Below are 6,322 nucleotides of genomic sequence, written 5' to 3'. Positions count from 1 at the left end.
CAGGCCGCATTTTCTAATTTATTAGAGCTGAACATGAAACAAAATCCCACAGGCTGACTCCACCTCTGCCATACTTATGGCCAGAGTCCGTGCTGACGGGAAACACACACCTGAAGGTCGGCTCGCCGCGTTTCTCTCTCTCTGTGTGTGTGTGTGTGTGTGTTTCTGCGCCTGACAGCCCGGTGATTTCCAGCTGAAGATGTTTGGATCGGAGCAACATTTGGCAAAAAGGAGGCAGAATAAAATCATCTTCTGTTGCTGTTCTGGTTAATTAATCCTGAAATTATTCATATTAAAATAATCTCTTAATCTGGCCAACACGTTTCTGCTGACTGGAAGGATTTTACTGCTGCGCTGCTTAAAAAAGGATTTCTGCTCCAATTGTTAAGAAGGTTCTAAAATAAATATAATAAAAGACGAATAATTAATTTCAGAATTGATTAAATCGTTTTATCGCCTCACTTCCTGTCAGAAACAAACTTCCTTTTTGAATTGCACAGTTTTTAATCTATAAAAGATCCTGATTCAGTTTCCACAGGTTCATCTTCATCCTCCTCCTCTTCATCACTCAGTCTGAGGAGTTAATTAATCTCCATGGCAACCAGATTGTCATTCCTGCTGCTTCCTCTCAGACCAGACCCAGCCATCAGAATTATATTTAATTAAGTCGAAACTTAATTAAATATTTTTCATTTTTCTCTTTTCCTCATTCAGTCAGAGTATTCAGAAATTTTACTAGTAGCAGTTTTTATAAAAATATTACTCAAGCAAAATGTACAGTGCAGTGAAATTACTCCTAAAGGTGTATTTTTTCAAAAGTTACTTAAAGTAACTTAAGTATTGTAAAAAATTTACATTTTGCATAATTTTGTTCTTCCATTTTGTGTCTCTGCTTCTAAAAACCAAAAGAGCTGAAAACCATCCGGCCGTGACGTCAAAACGGACGGCACTGCGCCGTTACCTAGCAACCCAATGAAGCCCAGCCCGTTACCTAGCAACCCAATGAAGCCCAGCCCGTCACCTAGCAGTTGTGCAGGAGGTTCCACTTCTGCTTTTCAATATAATTGCACATCATTCACGTGGCCATCATTAGTTGGGGGCGTGGTCAGCTGTGATTGGGGGCGTGGCCAGATGCAGCTTATTGGATTTAAAGTGACAGTGGCCCTAAAACAGCTCAACAGGCAAAACTGTTCAGACTGAAATCTGATTTCCCACTAAAGAATGCTTAATGACCAAGTCTTGATTAGGCCATAGACCGACCCGAACCTGTTCTAGGAAGGTCATAGGTGACTTTAGGGTAACTAAGGTAACTGAACGTCACTAGTTCCTTCCCATCTCGAGGGTCAAGTTTCATGATTTTCTCTGGTAGAAAACTAATTTGAAAAATGAGTCTGGATGAATCTATGGAGTCGCTTTAATTCCCCCTTAGGGGGCTGAGGGAGTTCTGGGGGGCTTTAGGGGGTGAAAGGCTGAAGATGGTGTTCAGGAGATGATGGAGGAGGGGCTGAATCCCTCACAGGTCAAAGGTAACTTTGAAGATTTCCCAGGACAAAAACGATTCCTGTTCTTCTTCTGAGCTATTGAGTGGCAGAGCATTGACCTTTGACCCCATCCCAATCCCCAACAGAGGAGCAGTTTGTGGTTCTCACTTTAATGCCTTATTGGTGCTGTAAAGAAGCTTCTGATTGGTTGGACTGGATCACAGCAAGGCTTCTGATTGGTGGAAGGACAGTTGAAGTTGATCGTCGGATCGTTATGATTCGGTCGACGTTTCTCTCCGTTTCTGAAGGCTCCAGCATTTAAAATGTTTTAGCCTTTAATGTGTTGAAACACTTCAAGTAATTTCACTGAGTTTGCTTAACAATTCATTTTATTCATTAAATAAACTCTCAGAATCAATAAAAATACAGAATAAATACTTTTTGAAGAATATATTTGATAAATGAATCTGGTTTTTGTAAAATCAATATTATTGTATTATAATATTTAGATAATGTAAAAAATAAATCCATCCATCCATTTTCTTCCGTTTTTCCAGGGTCGGGTCGCGGGGTCAGCAGCCTAAGAAGGGATTTCCAGACTTCCCTCGCCAGCCGCTTGTTCCGGCTCCTCCGGGTGAATCCCCGTGAAAATCAAGTAGAAACAGACTAAATATTTAAGGTGGGAAATAATTATGTAATTCTGTCCATATTCAGGTTTCATCAGGAACATTTGGTCGACTTTTGGGGATTTTTAGAGACTCTGGAAAATTAAACACTGCAAAATAAAATGTTGCCACATTTTAGTGCAACTATAATTCACTAGAAAAGAAAAATAAATTACTTAAAAGCAACTTTTCAGTAAGATTTAGGAGATTATTTTAGTCAATAAATCCTTAATATTTAAATGTTTTAAAAGCTACTAGTGTAACGGATAGTGAGCTATTTAAAATAAATTGCCCAAATCATTTATATTTGTAGACTATTTAAAGTAAATTATTCAAAGTGAATTTTCTAAATTAAGAATGTCGCAGATTGTTTATGGATGTTTGTCTGTTTTGATTTGCATTGTTGGTGGTTTATATTTAGTTTTGTTTAATGGTATTTACACTTTATAATGTTTTGGGGGTTTTTTTTATGTACCTCACGGGCTGCCGTAGCTAATGAGGGCAGGCCCTATAAAATCATTGTGCCATTAATGACTTGAACTGTCAAAACATGAAGAAATAAACTCTTAGTGAAAGCAGCGAGGTACGCTTTGTTTTGTTGTTTGTATTGTAAGTTTATGTTTTGTATTCTAATATTTGTATATGTTTTAGTTTTCACAGTGACTGAAGTGACTGTGATGATCATGATGGATCATCAAAGAAAATAAATAAATAAGTAAAACGCTAAATTTACCCGTCGAGACTGGCTGATTAATTCAAGTGCTGAGGAGCTGCTACAGCTAGTTTCACTTAAAACACAGAAAAAATGTTTTGTTACGAGTGAAATAATCTGCCAGTGGAATCAGCATTTTCTATTAATATGAAGGGATTATTGACTGAAAACAATAATTAAGTTATTTTTGTTGTATTCCAAGTGACCTAAAATATTTGCTCTAGAAACTAGAATAAAATAAAACCTTGGTGAGATTTGAGTGACTGCTGATTCAGGATTTGGCACAAACTCATCATGTTGGGATGGAATCACAGGTTTCTGCTTCGTCTGATCGCTGGATTACAGGAGCGTCGCCTGGAAACGTCCTGCAGCGTTCCTGACAGACGGAGCAGATTCATAAATCTGTTTTTAGAAGCTGAGAGCGTTTCTCCCTCCTGCAGACGCAAACGTGACTCTGAGTCTGAATTCCTGCGGCTTTAATAAAACATCTTTTATTGCCCCAAATGTGGGCAGCAGATCTTCAGTCAGCGCCTCCAAAAGAAGCTGCAGCGATTCACAGCCAGCGCTCCATCTGTAGGGCCCCATCAGGCGGCAGGGACCCCATCAGGCAGCAGGGGCCCATCAGGCGGCAGGGGCCCATCACACTGCAGGTCCCAATCAGGCTGCAGGGCCCCATCAGGCTGCAGGGCCCCATCAGGCTGCAGGGCCCCATCAGGCTGCAGGTCCCAATCAGGCTGCAGGGCCCCATCAGGCTGCAGGGCCCAATCAGGCAGCAGGAGCCCATCACACTGCAGGTCCCAATCAGGCTGCAGGGCCCCATCAGGCTGCAGGTCCCAATCAGGCAGCAGGAGCCCATCAGGCGGCAGGGGCCCATCACACTGCAGGTCCCAATCAGGCTGCAGGGCCCCATCAGGCTGCAGGTCCCAATCAGGCTGCAGGGCCCCATCAGGCTGCAGGGCCCCATCAGACTGCAGGTCCCAATCAGGCTGCAGGGCCCCATCAGGCTGCAGGGCCCCATCAGGCTGCAGGTCCCAATCAGGCTGCAGGGCCCCATCAGGCTGCAGGGCCCCATCAGACTGCAGGTCCCAATCAGGCTGCAGGGCCCCATCAGGCTGCAGGCTTTCTAGAAAAATATTATTAATTCATAAAAATACATTAAAAAACTATTTTTAAACTCATCTTAACTTATTTTAGTCTTTGACCTTCACTGCAAAAACACAAAATCTCACCAAGTATTTTATTTTATTCCAGTTTTCAGAGCAAATATCTAATATTAATAAACAGTTCTGGTTCCACTAGCGGATTATTTCAATTCACCTAAAACATTTTTTCCATGTTTTAAGTGAAATAATCTGCCAGGATTTATTGACCAGCTCATATGTTGCGCAGTGCCTGCTGCCGTCAGCAGAAGTCATATTTCTATTCACTTCCAGTTTTATATGAATTCTTCATAAAAGCGTTAAGTTTCCAGCTACTAGCATGCCGATGTGAGTAAATCTTCACTAGCGCAGATGGAGTATCTGCATAGTTTAGCATGCTTTGGGTCACTGCTGCTATGTTTCACATTCAGGTTTATTAACGTCACTAAGAAATGTAAAAAAGAAAAAATAAATAAAAGTAACAGAGATACAATCAAAGTTATAGAAATCAGGGACAACATCAAATATCTGAAGAAGATCATATACGTCCTCACCAGCCAACAATTACTATTAATATCAGTAACATGGAAGAAATAAATGTATAAATCAGCCAATCAGAGAAACTTCCTCCTGCCTGGCTCTGCATTAAAGAGAAAACTGAAGGAACCAAAGATTGATTTGCTTTCAACCATAAAGTGACAAAAAAGGCTAAATGTGTAGAAGGCAGAAATATGAAATAATGGGACAACAATACCATAAATACCAGCAGTAATAGTCTTATTTTTATTTCATTTTCTGAGCGTTTTGCATTGCTGAAGTGGACAAATGGGAATAGTTATCAGCTAGCATGAACAAAGAGTCATGCTAGCCCAGGTGGCCTGTCAGTCAGACCACCTGTTGGCTTCGCACGGCCAGGAAGACAGGTGCTCTTCCAGGAACCCCCCGCCCCACGCGAGCGCACACACACGCACACACACACACACGCACACACACGCATGTTTGCGCAGTTATCTTTCCATTGACTTCCATTCATTTCTACAGCCTAAACCTTACCCTTACCTTTGCCCTACCCATTACATACCCAACCCTAACCAAAACTCAATTCACACCTTAGTCCTAAATCTGACCTCTGACCCCAAAACAGCGTTTCCCCTTTGGCTTCGGTCCCCACAAGGAGCCGTGTGTCCCCACAACGTTGTATATGTCAGGAAAATGGTTCCCACAAGGTACTAGAAACAAACACACACACACACACACACACACGCTGCAGGTGAGAAGACAGCAGGGGGAGAATTCATCTGTTTTCTCCGCAGCCAATGGGATTCACTGGTCTGTTTGGAGGCTAAGCTGTCAGCCAATGGGGCGCGGAGGAGGGCGGGGTCAACAGGAGCTGCTGGAAAATAAGAGGGAACAAAAAGTCTCAAATAAGAAATGTTTTAGTGCAAGTAGAAATATTTGGGATCAAATCCTGTGAAATTATTCTAAAGCTGTGCACTTCAAAAACACAACATCCTACTAATTAAAACTGTAGGAGTTACTGTATGTTGCATTACGATTTCCATCTTCATGCTGAGAAAAATTCATCTAAATGTTTGACACCAATTTGGTTTGATTTGAAGAAAGTGGAACTTCACTCAGGTTGCTCCAAAGCGTTTGCAACTTTCTCAGAGGAACGGCAAGAGACCAAGAGGCACAAGGACTTGAACAGTGGAGAAGTAGTTTTGAGAATTTCATTTCTGTTCTGAGAATGCACCAAAGAAAAAGTTCAAATGAAAGAAACGAGAACGGGAAGTCGTCCCAATGTGTGACTCAGCGGCCGACGAGTCAAAAGTGACTCAAAGAACCACAAACGGTAATTATGATCAAAGGCAAGAGACTGGACAAGATTCAGTTCTACACTTTCACTGTAACTCTTTGGTAGAACAAGATGCAGGAAGGAAAAGACAGAAAACAAAAGTAGAAATGGGGACAGAAGACCAAAGCGACTGAGAAAAAAGTAGCCAAATAATTCAAAAGAAGAGCCAGAAAAAAACCACAGAAGTCAGAAGTTTGATTGTAAATGATCCCTGAATAATGGCATCAGTATTTAAGTATTATTGTTTATCTTGCATACCAAATTCATCTTTTTAAAAAAACTTTGAAGCTTTGTACTGATGCACTGAAAAAAATATTGCAAATAAAGCAATAAATGAATCCATATTTCATTCGTGCTGATGAGGATTAAAGAGCAGGACAAAAAGTGATTTTGATTTTATATTAGCAAAGTATTAGCAAAGTATTAGCAAAGTATTAGCAAAGTATTAGCACCCAAAGCTAACATGAAAC

Source organism: Xiphophorus hellerii, chromosome 20 (genome assembly GCF_003331165.1).
Source record: "Xiphophorus hellerii strain 12219 chromosome 20, Xiphophorus_hellerii-4.1, whole genome shotgun sequence".
NCBI classification, from domain to species: domain Eukaryota; kingdom Metazoa; phylum Chordata; class Actinopteri; order Cyprinodontiformes; family Poeciliidae; genus Xiphophorus; species Xiphophorus hellerii.
This window is presented reverse-complemented; position numbering follows the sequence as displayed.